The 12,236-nt window shown below is 43.5% G+C and overlaps 1 protein-coding gene across 5 annotated transcripts in view; it reads right to left on the reverse strand.

Annotated features, from left to right (window-relative positions):
- The window catches only part of ATE1 (arginyltransferase 1), a 513,860-nt gene that overhangs the window by 630 nt on the left and 500,994 nt on the right, over window positions 1-12,236 (reverse strand). The window lies entirely within an intron of this gene.

A 12,236-nucleotide genomic window follows, 5' to 3' on the forward strand; every position in this document is an offset into this window, starting at 1 on the left:
GGTTAAAGGTTTGCATATGTAAGCAATCTTACTTTTCACATGTTGCACAGATCAAAGTGGAGCACGTTTTAAATAATGCCCACTTTGATCCTCCCTAACCTTTTAACGTTTGTATTACAAAATGACCATTTTAGTGCAGCTTCATTTGCAAACTAATCAAAATAGGCATGGCCAGTTATAGTTGGAAAAAAAGAGCACCAAAAGGAGCAATAAACAAAAGAGGCTCCACACAAAGAAACTACAACAACTCAGAAGGAAGAACTGTGCCAACTGTAGCAATGATTAGACAAACCAGTCAAGGGAATATTTGGCATCTCCTTCAATTAAATTAAACCCGGGCCTTACAACACAGCCCTCCCAAGCAATATTAGAACCGCCCCAACCTTTGTGTGAGAAAAGAAATCTAGGATGATAATAATAACCTCGAGACCTCCCAATAACCCTCACCAGTCTCTTCCATGACAGAGACTTCCCTGTTGAGTTTTCAACCCCTTACAGTAGTTATAGAGAAGCTCTGAAGATTATATCACACCCTGCACTGTGGCTAAAAAAGCTGCTACCAACGATGGAACCAGACTTCCAAGAATGTCCCTAAAACACTGCTCGCCAGCGGTCAATTCTGCGTCGCAAGAAACGGGCAAGACTTACTCCACTGAGAAGAAACCCAGAGATGATCTTGAGCTTCAAAGCAACTAACTGCCATTAACTAATGTCACAAGACAATGCATCTGCCTCTGTTCCACGACTGCCAAACTGGGCTTCAGGCGCCCTATAGGGCCCAAAACTGATTCCAAACTGTTGAGAAGTGTCCTATCCACCACGATTCACCACAACCTCTGTCCATGCTGTTCTGTTACAAAAAAATGGTTCTGTCGGGTGAACAAACAAATTACTTTTGGGAACAGGCTAAGTTAACTCACAGCACAGTCTCACATTTACAGTTCAATAAAATTGCACAAAACCTCTCTGAACACAGATGTATTTCAAAGTTTTGTATATAGAAAAACAGCGTCACATTTACAGAGCAACGGAATTACTTCATTCCTATTTAATTTATAAAAATTCTAAAAATAGTGACTGTTGGTGAGCAAAGTGAATAGTGCAGTACATTGAGTGACATATATTTACAACGATATACAATATTGTACATGGGGAGGAAAGGGGAACATTTTGATTTTAGTGGTCAGAGTTCTAAGTTAATACTCCGAGAAGACAGATGTTTACTGTGTCCGTTCCTGGAGATTTCTTGACCAATGAAGTGCGTCGACGTTTCGACCCTAGTGTGCCCCGATTGGTGGTCACGGCGGGTCTTTATCAAGACAGTGGGGGGAGGGCGGGGGGGACCTGAAAAACAAGAAGTGTGTATCAGAGAGGTGGGGGGCATTGCTTTAGGCAGGAAAAGTCAGGTGGGTAAGATATACTCACAGGAGAATTAAGGGATCACAGGAGGCAAAAGTCACACCCTGTTCGGAGGCCGGAAGTCAATCTGGGAAAAAGGTTAACTTGGATGAGTCCCATATCAAAAAGCATAAACACTTAGCCAGTGCTCTGGGGGTGTCATCATGCAACACCTACTGATAGCAAGTGAGATCTGGGTGAGTAGTGAGACTTATGAGACTTATGACTTATTTTTGAGAAATCAATCATGCAGGGGCAGCCTGTGGCTGAATGCCACTAGGCTAGGGCTGCCGTTATTGAGTTTAAAAGTGCCACTACGGGTCACAAGGCATGTCTGGTGATTAGACAGAGTGCTCCCAAAGTGAATGAGAATGCCCCACCTACAGATAGCAGGTGGTATCTGGGTGAGTAGTGAAACTTATAAAATAGTTAAACAATCATGCAGGGCGGGTGGAGCATGTGGCTGGGCGCCACTAGGATTGGGTTGCCGACATTGAGTATAAAAGTGACACTAAGGGTCACTGAGAATTGCACCTAGCAAGCTGAGTGTGGATAACGCCTGCATAGGGAACGTGCTAGGTAAGCTACCGAAATTAAAGGTAACTGGGCAAGTCCGGTTGCTAAGAACATTTTGTGTTCCTGAAGTGGGATCTAAGTTTAGAAAAGGAGGTGCCTGTATATCATGGAGAACGCGCTCGGTCGTTCACGGTGCCTCATAAAACCTTACCCCGAGTGAAGCAAAATTGCTGCGTCCTCTAGAAGATGCGAGCGCCGTCTGTCATCATTTGCAGAAGCTCGATCAATGGGGAAGACTGGGCGTGAGGACGTCATACACGTCGGTCGCCTAGCAACGCCGTGGAGTCCTGAGACTACGTGAGGGTGTCGGCGTAGTGCTGGGTCCCGATTAGTCTAACAGGGCGAGCTCTCAAGTGATAAAGCAACGCAACGCTGGAGAGTGGATCAGGGGACGGCTTGCACGCACAGCGTGGTGCGCTACGGAGAAGAAAACCATTATTTCAACTCAGCGTACACTTGAGCCTGGTTAAGCGTATAATAAAGAGCATTGAGCTGACCAGGTTACAATTGGTGCATATATCTAGTTTCTTTTGGTCCTGCAGGATATACACAATTCACAAGTGCAGTACAACATATTGTTTGAGTAACCCCATACACAATTAATCGTTTAGAAGCTTTTTTGAAATGCAGATGTTACAGTTATGTGAAGCTAAACACCATGAATAAGTAGTCACAGGGCCTAGTAAAGCATATGACTCTCTAGCAGATTGTTATGGTATATATTGAAACATTTAGTCCAGCGCAGCCTAGATGGCCCTAGTGCACCCTGTGTTTCAGAGGGAAGAATTAGTAAAGTATTAAACAATCAATCCAGGATTCCATAGAAAGTCATAATGTAACCTTAAGTACACTCGCAGCATACCCGATTAGGAAAGGTTAAAGCCATGACTCATGTTCCTAATAGGCCCATTTGTTTAGAGATCTCTTCATGTTCATTTAGCCCCTGACTTACAGAGTTCAAAGTATGGATCCATTTGCACTCTTTTCTGTTGAGTGCAGAAGTTAGGGAGCCACCACGTGGGTTTGTATTAATTTTCTCCAGTATGCGCCAGCATATACTGTTGGGATCGTGATTCTGGTTTACAAAGTGCTCAACCAAGGGGGCTCCCTGGACCTTACAGCGAATTCTGCTCATGTGCTGTAATATGCGTACTTTAACTTTGTGTGTTGTTTGTCCCACATACGGTTTTTCACACGGGCACAGGATGATGTATATGACATTTGAGGTGTTACAATTTGTCAAAGAAGGTAGTGTGTATGTTTTATTGTTGTAGGAGAAGGATGGTCCATCAATGCAGAATGGGCACGCCTTACATGTGCTGCATTTAAAATGTCCTTTCACTGGAGGCAGGCCCAGATGGTCACGGAGGGTGACTGGTTTCGGGAGTTCAAGGAATGCTTTGACCACATTGTCATTTATGTTCCGCCCTCTTTTGAAGGCAAATAGTGGACTTTCATTAGTATTGAGCTCAGAGGCCACAAGGTTCCAGTATTTCTTTACAGTTTTCTTCAAGATGTTGCTCCTGGAATGAAAAGTGGTGACACAGACAAGATTGGGGCACTCATCTTTCTTCTCTTTTGGGGCAAGTAACTCCTCTCTTGGACAGTACCAGGCTCTTTTTTTGGCACGTTTGAGTAACCCCATTGGGTAGCCTCGTTCACGTAGGCGGTCGGTGAGTGTTTCACACTCCTTGAAGAAGTCTGTTTTTTTGGTACAGTTGCGTCTCAACCGTAAGTACTGCCCAAAGGGCAAGTTATCACGTAGATTACGCGGTGGTTAGAGTCATATTTTAAGAGGGTGTTTCTCTGAGTAGGCTTTCTGTAAAGATCACAGATGATTAGTCCGTCTTCCACTTTGAATAATAGATCAAGGAAGGAAATGCCGGTTTTATCATAGCTAATCGTGAACTGAATATCGTTGCATCTGGAATTCAACCAAAGGAAGAAGTCTTTCAATTCAGCTTCTGTGCCTGTCCATATCATCACCACGTCATCAATATATCTTTTCCATATTGATATTGAATTGATATATGGGTTTCCCTATGAGTACAGATGTTGCTCCTCATACTGGTCCATGTATAGATTAGCTAGGCTGGGGGCATAGGTCGCACCCATAGCTACTCCTTTACATTGGGTGTAGAATTGCTGTTGGAATACAAAGTAATTGCGTTTCATTGCAATCTCCAGGAGGTTGATGAGGAATTCCGTTGGTATCCAGTGTGGCGACGGCCGTCTATCCAGCACATCATGTATGATGTTGATTGCCTCATCTTGGGGTATGGATGTGTATAACGAAGCAGCATCCAGTGTCACCATGAATTGGGTGGCTTCATTATAGGGTTGACCTTCCAAGTAGTTGGATGATATGCATCGAGTCTCTCACATAGGATTTGGTTTCTGCTACCAAAGGCTGAAGAAAATGGTCAATAAATTGATTCACTGGTTCCAATATTGACCCACAACCGGAGATGATTGGTCTTCCAGGTGGGTTATTCAAACCCTTGTGTACCTTTGGCAAGGTGTAGATTGTGGGAATCCGAGGTTCCTTCTTGATTAAGAAGTCTCTTTCAGGGTGACTCAGGAAACCTTTGTTGACGCCATCATTTGTCAAAGTTTCGATCAAGGTTATGATGCTTGATGTCGGATCTCTTGTTGTTGGTTGGTAGCTTTCTTTTGCGTCAAGCTGTCGTTTAACTTCGGCCACATAATCTTCAGTGTTTGTATTACCACTGCTCCGCCTTTGTCAGCTGCCTTGACAATGATAGAGGTATTACTGCCGAGATCTTGGAGTGCAAGGTTCTCTTCCTTCGTAATATTATATCTGATGTAGTATCTTTCTTCCAAACTTGTCATTACCTCGTGCATGACTATTTGCTCAAACGCCAGTATTCGTTGGCTCATGCAGTGGGCACCAGGGGTGAAGGTTGAGGGTGGCTTGAATGGCGTGGCAGCTGATTTTGGAGTATAGTCATTTTTGCCAAAGTAGTATTTCAGTCTAATCTTTCGGAAGAATTTCTGTAATTCCAACTTAGTCGTGAAGGTATCTGGTCTGCTGGTGGGATAACTCAAACCAGAGAAGAAAATATCATCCACGCAGATATGGAAAAGGCATCAACTGGGGAAAGAGATGAATTGTACCTCCCAGAGATACTCCCAATGGTAATTGGAGAAGAATCAACTGCGGCGGCCACTGAACTACCGGATGTGTGGGGAGAAGTCGCTCAAACCATTGGAGAAAGCAATGGGTTGGATATTCCAGAGATACACCGGAATCGGAGGCGGACCAACTGCAGCGACTGCAGCGGCTGCTGTACTACCTGCTGTGAGGGATGAAGTCGCCCAAACCAACACTCTCACCCATGATCCCATCATCAACCTATCCAATCACTCCATGACGGTGGCTGAGAGAAGTGTTCTAAGTAAAGGATTGCCTTTTGTCCCCACCAGCAGACCAGATACCTTCACAACTAAGTTGGAATTACAGAAATTCTTCCGAAAGATTAGACTGAAATACTACTTTGGCAAAAATGACTATACTCCAAAATCAGCTGCCACGCCATTCAAGCCACTCTCAACCTTCACCCCTGGTGCCCACTGCATGAGCCAACGAATACTGGCGTTTGAGCAAATAGTCATGCACGAGGTAATGACAAGTTTGGAAGAAAGATACTACATCAGATATAATATTACGAAGGAAGAGAACCTTGCACTCAAAGATCTCGGCAGTAATACCTCTATCATTGTCAAGGCAGCCGACAAAGGCGGAGCAGTGGTAATACAAACACTGAAGATTATGTGGCCGAAGTTAAACAACAGCTTGACGCAAAAGAAAGCTACCAACCAACAACAAGAGATCCGACATCAAGCATCAGAACCTTGATCAAAACTTTGACAAATGATGGCCTCAACAAAGGTTTCCCGAGTCACCCTGAAAGAGACTTCTTAATCAAGAAGGAACCTCGGATTCCCACAATCTACACCTTGCCAAAGGTACACAAGGGTTTGAATAACCCACCTGGAAGACCAATCATCTCCGGTTGTGGGTCAATATTGGAACCAGTGAATCAATTTATTGACCATTTTCTTCAGCCTTTGGTAGCAGAAACCAAATCCTATGTGAGAGACTCGATGCATATCATCCAACTACTGGAAGGTCAACCCTATAATGAAGCCACCCAATTCATGGTGACACTGGATGTTGCTTCGTTATACACATCCATACCCCAAGATGAGGCAATCAACATCATACATGATGTGCTGGATAGACGGCCGTCGCCACACTGGATACCAACGGAATTCCTCATCAATCTCCTGGAGATTGCAATGAAACACAATTACTTTGTATTCCAACAGCAATTCTACACCCAATGTAAAGGAGTAGCTATGGGTGCGACCTATGCCCCCAGCCTAGCTAATCTATACATGGACCAGTATGAGGAGCAACATCTGTACTCAGAGGGAAACCCATATATCAATTCAATATCAATATGGAAAAGATATATTGATGACGTGGTGATGATATGGACAGGCACAGAAGCTGAATTGAAAGACTTCTTCCTTTGGTTGAATTCCAGATGCAACGATATTCAGTTCACGATTAGCTATGATAAAACCAGCATTTCCTTCCTTGATCTATTATTCAAAGTGGAAGACGGAAAAATCATCTGTGATCTTTACAGAAAGCCTACTGAGAGAAACACCCTCTTAAAATATGACTCTAACCACTTGCGTAATCTACGTAATAACTTGCCCTTTGGGCAGTACTTACGGTTGAGACGCAACTGTACCAAAAAAACAGACTTCTTCAAGGAGTGTGAAACACTCACCGACCGCCTACGTGAATGAGGCTACCCAATGGGGTTACTCAAACGTGCCAAAAAAAGAGCCTGGTACTGTCCAAGAGAGGAGTTACTTGCCCCAAAAGAGAAGAAAGATGAGTGCCCCAATCTTGTCTGTGTCACCACTTTTCATTCCAGGAGCAACATCTTGAAGAAAACTGTAAAGAAATACTGGAACCTTGTGGCCTCTGAGCTCAATACTAATGAAAGTCCACTATTTGCCTTCAAAAGAGGGCGGAACATAAAGGACAATGTGGTCAAAGCATTCCTTGAACCCCCGAAACCAGTCACCCTCCGTGACCATCTGGGCCTGCCTCCAGTGAAAGGACATTTTAAATGCAGCACATGTAAGGCGTGCCCATTCTGCATTGACGGACCATCTTTCTCCTACAACAATAAAACATACACACTACCTTCCTTGACAAATTGTAACACCTCAAATGTCATATACATCATCCTGTGCCCGTGTGAAAAACCGTATGTGGGACAAACAACACACAAAGTTAAAGTACGCATATTACAGCACATGAGCAGAATTCGCTGTAAGGTCCAGGGAGCCCCCTTGGTTGAGCACTTTGTAAACCAGAATCACGATCCCAACAGTATATGCTGGCGCATACTGGAGAAAATTAATACAAACCCACGTGGTGGGTCCCTAACTTCTGCACTCAACAGAAAAGAGTGCAAATGGATCCATACTTTGAACTCTGTAAGTCAGGGGCTAAATGAACATGAAGAGATCTCTAAACAAATGGGCCTATTAGGAACATGAGTCATGGCTTTAACCTTTCCTAATCGGGTATGCTGCGAGTGTACTTAAGGTTACATTATGACTTTCTATGGATTCCAGGATTGATTGTTTAATACTTTACTAATTCTTCCCTCTGAAACACAGGTTGCACTAGGGCCATCTAGGCTGCGCTGGACTAAATGTTTCAATATATACCATAACAATCTGCGAGAGAGTCATATGCTTTACTAGGCCCTGTGACTACTTATTCATGGTGTTTAGCTTCACATAACTGTAACATCTGCATTTCAAAAAAGCTTCTAAACGATTAATTGTGTATGGGGTTACTCAAACAATATGTTGTACTGCACTTGTGAATTGTGCATATCCTGCAGGACCAAAAGAAACTAGATATATGCACCAATTGTAACCTGGTCAGCTCAATGCTCTTTATTATACGCTTAACCAGGCTCAAGTGTACGCTGAGTTGAAATAATGGTTTTCTTCTCCGTAGCGCACCACGCTGTGCGTGCAAGCCGTCCCCTGTTCCACTCTCCAGCGTTGCGTTGCTTAATCACTTGAGGGCTCGCCCCGTTAGACTAATCAGGACCCAGCACTACGCCGACACCCTCACGTAGTCTCAGGACTCCACGGCGTTGCTAGGCGACCGACGTGTATAACGTCCTCGCGCCTAGTCTTCCCCATTGATCGAGCTTCTGCAAATGATGACAGACAGCGCTCGCATCTTCTAGAGGACGTAGCGATTTTGCTTCACTCGGGGTAAGGTTTTATGAGGCACCGTGAACGACCGAGCGCGTTCTCCATGATATACAGGCACCTCCTTTTCTAAACTTAGATCCCACTTCAGGAACACAAAATGTTCTTAGCAACCGGACTTGCCCAGTTACCTTTAATTTCGGTAGCTTACCTAGCACGTTCCCTATGCAGGCGTTATCCACACTCTGCTTGCTAGGTGCAATTCTCAGTGACCCTTAGTGTCAATTTTATACTCAATGTCGGCAGCCCAATCCTAGTGGCGCCCAGCCACATGCTCCACCCGCCCTGCATGATTGTTTAACTATTTTATAAGTTTCACTACTCACCCATATACCACCTGCTATCTGTAGGTGGGGCATTCTCATTCACTTTGGGAGCACTCTGTCTAATCACCAGACATGCCTTGTGACCCGTAGTGGCACTTTTAAACTCAATAACGGCAGCCCTAGCCTAGTGGCATTCAGCCACAGGCTGCCCCTGCATGATTGATTTCTCAAAAATAAGTTATAAGTCTCATAAGTCTCACTACTCACCCAGATCTCACTTGCTATCAGTAGGTGTTGCATGATGACACCCCCAGAGCACTGGTTAAGTGTTTATGCTTTTTGATATGGGACTCATCCAAGTTAACCTTTTTCCCAGATTGACTTCCGGCCTTCGAACAGGGTGTGACTTTTGCCTCCTGTGATCCCATAATCCTCCTGTGAGTATATCTTACCCACCTGACTTTTCCTGGCTAAAGCAATGCCCCCCACCTCTCTGATACACACTTCTTGTTTTCCAGGTCCCCCCCGCCCTCTCCCCACTGTCTTGATAAAGACCCGCCGTGACCACCAATCGGGGCACACTAGGGTCGAAACGTCGACGCACTTCATTGGTCAAGAAATCTCCAGGAACGGACACAGTAAACATCTGTCTTCTCGGAGTATTAACTTAGAACTCTGACCACTAAAATCAAAATGTTCCCCTTTCCTCCCCATGTACAATATTGTATATAGTTGTAAATATATGTCACTCAATGTACTGCACTATTCACTTTGCTCACCAACAGTCACTATTTTTAGAATTTTTATAAATTAAATAGGAATGAAGTAATTCCGTTGCTCTGTAAATGTGACGCTGTTTTTCTATATACAAAACTTTGAAATACATCTGTGTTCAGAGAGGTTTTGTGCAATTTAATTGAACTGTAAATGTGAGACTGTGCTGTGAGTTAACTTAGCCTGTTCCCAAAAGTAATTTGTTTGTTCACCCGATAGAACCATTGTTTCTTTAATCATACGCACCCAGGTTCTGAGGGACACAGGGTTACCCCTTTTTTGTTGAAACGTTCGGATACAAAAGGCTTAAGAAATGGCAGGAATTTCAAGAGCCAACTTCAAATGGATTATAACATGTCTTAGTAAATGTAATCAGACATCAGAAAAAGAGGGTGAGGGGTCTAGAAATCATTCACTCGGAGGATCCTATATGGCATACTGCATGGACTGGGATTAAACTCCTTTACTCTACCTGCACATATAATAACATAACATAACATACACACACACACACACACACATGTATCTTTGCCCAGGCAGGGGTAATCATGCTAATATAAAAAAGTGCCTGATTCACATCTACTATTAGACGAAGGAGAGCCCTTACACAGATTAGAAGAGCTAGATCAGGTTCTTGTTTGTATAATTGTTTATTACTGATATGTTTGTCACAAACTGGAATTCTGCTAAATGGTTTGGCTTGGAAATCAACATTAAAACTTGTGGTTGCCAACTGCTAGTACCCTATCTACAGTTACTTGCAGGACATCTATAGAGTACTTCTACAGAGTGCCCAAAACACAGTGTTTTTCCTCTAGCCACATGCTAATAATCACAAAACAAACAAGAGTGAACCAAGAGTCAATGAGAGGGAGGCATACAGCCAGCAGCAAATTAGCGCCAAGCTTTCTTATTTACAAGAAAGTCTAAATGGGAGCTATGTAAGTGTGAGTTCTCCAGAGACTAATTCTGATTAGCGATAGGCAACTCTTGGTTGGCCTGTAAAAATACTGTAAAAAGGGCCCTAGTCTCAGTGAAAAAGGGCTCGATAAATTCCAAGTGTAACCACATAATCGTAATTCTAAAATGGCGTGGAAGACCAACAACGGAAGATACTAGAATCCTTCATTTAGACCAAGAGACGAGAAAATGGTGAAGTTTCCAAATGCATCAAAGAGTCAAGAGGGTGAGTTGCCAGTGAGCACACAGGACGTGTTGGAACCTGGTGCAGAATCCGGGCTTGAGTCAGAGCTGGCCCTTATGGACCTTTAAGGCCATGAGAAGACATGAACTTAAGAAAAGTATTTAAAAGCTGAATCTCAGCAGCAGCAGAGAGCAGTAGAACTGTGGGGAAAAAAACTATATACCAACATTTTTTCAAAAGCTGAAGGGGTAGCCTAGGTTAAGCCGAAAATGGCAGCCTGGGCCAGCATCTGTGATGTGTGCATTATGGCTGCACGATTGGGTTTAAGACCCAGAAGTTAGGATGTGCAATGAATACCTGAAATATGCACTGGTACCCACAGAAACAGTTCTGCCTTGGAACACTAGTAGAAATTTATCAGGATCCTAATGCCACAGGTTCCATCATCAGGCACGATGTAATATACAACTTTGAAGAGGTTTTGGTCACAGGGCCTCATGCACTGATCTGTTAAATGGTAAAACCATATTTTGTTTAGGCCCACTACTGCATACAACAAGGGGCAAGTCCACTTTACCCATTGGCTCCATTCAACGATGTGCACAAATCCCGTGCACATCGTTCACTTCTGCATAGTTTTTTTTCTTCAGTGACAAAACCTGCTTAAAGTATGCTTTTTATTTTATTTGCTTTGTATCTAACTATAAACACCAGCTATTTATTTTGCCTGCACTTTGGGTGTCCAGTTAGATGCCGATTTTCTGTCTTGTTTTCAAGTTATAACGTGTTTAACTAACATTGTAGCTGCCTGCGATTTGAGTGCTTGATAATGTGGTGATTTACTCTTGTCACCATCGCAAATAATGATAATATGCATGGCACAATAAAAGAAGAGTTATTTTTTTAAATGACAATAAAATACTCATTTCAGTGCATGATTTCCAAATGTTAAAAATTACTATCAAAACTTGCGGCAGCCACATATCGGTTTTATACTTTTCCTTTTTGTGACATATGCTTGCAATAAAAAAATAATCACACAGCTTGTCAAGGTCAGATATGCTGGTTTTTCCAATACCTGTTTACCAATGGCAATTTTAATGCAATGAGCTTGAAAAATGGGGTCTACGCCATCACAGTGCTTCTGCGCTAAGCAAATACTTTTCAAATAACACCAATAATGTGACACAAAAAAATCCTAGACAAACAGCATGGTGAACTAGAAAATGCCTTTTCGAAGCGTGAAGCTGTTTTCAGTTAGCCGCCGACACTGGTGCAGGCCACTACCCAGGGCTGCAGGTCACTTCCTTGGGGAGAACCAGTCTTTGTGCTTGGGCTCTCCCAAACACGGCCTGTCATCAGCACCTCAGGGAAGCCAGGAAGCTGGGAAGAGTTAAACAAGGCGGAGGTGAGAATCCCGGCTCCATGCCTTATGAGAGGACGGCAAGCATTCATGGTGTAGATTTAGAAGTGCACATAATTGAACATGAGCCCTGCTAAGCTCGACACAGAGGCTGGTCCAGGTGTTGCTGCCGGTGATGAGATCCAGAAGGGACACAGACCGACGGGCAGCGACGAGAACCCCGTTTCATAGTTTTTCACTTGGTCTCAGGCTTACAAAGCGAACAATTCAAAACACAAAGAATCTGGCAGCTACTGGGGGCGCAGATCAATTCTCACGAGCAATAATCAATTCTGGAAGTTCCTTTTTTTTCAGCATTTCTTTATTTACT

Source organism: Lissotriton vulgaris, chromosome 5 (genome assembly GCF_964263255.1).
Source record: "Lissotriton vulgaris chromosome 5, aLisVul1.2, whole genome shotgun sequence".
Taxonomy (NCBI): Eukaryota; Metazoa; Chordata; class Amphibia; order Caudata; family Salamandridae; genus Lissotriton; species Lissotriton vulgaris.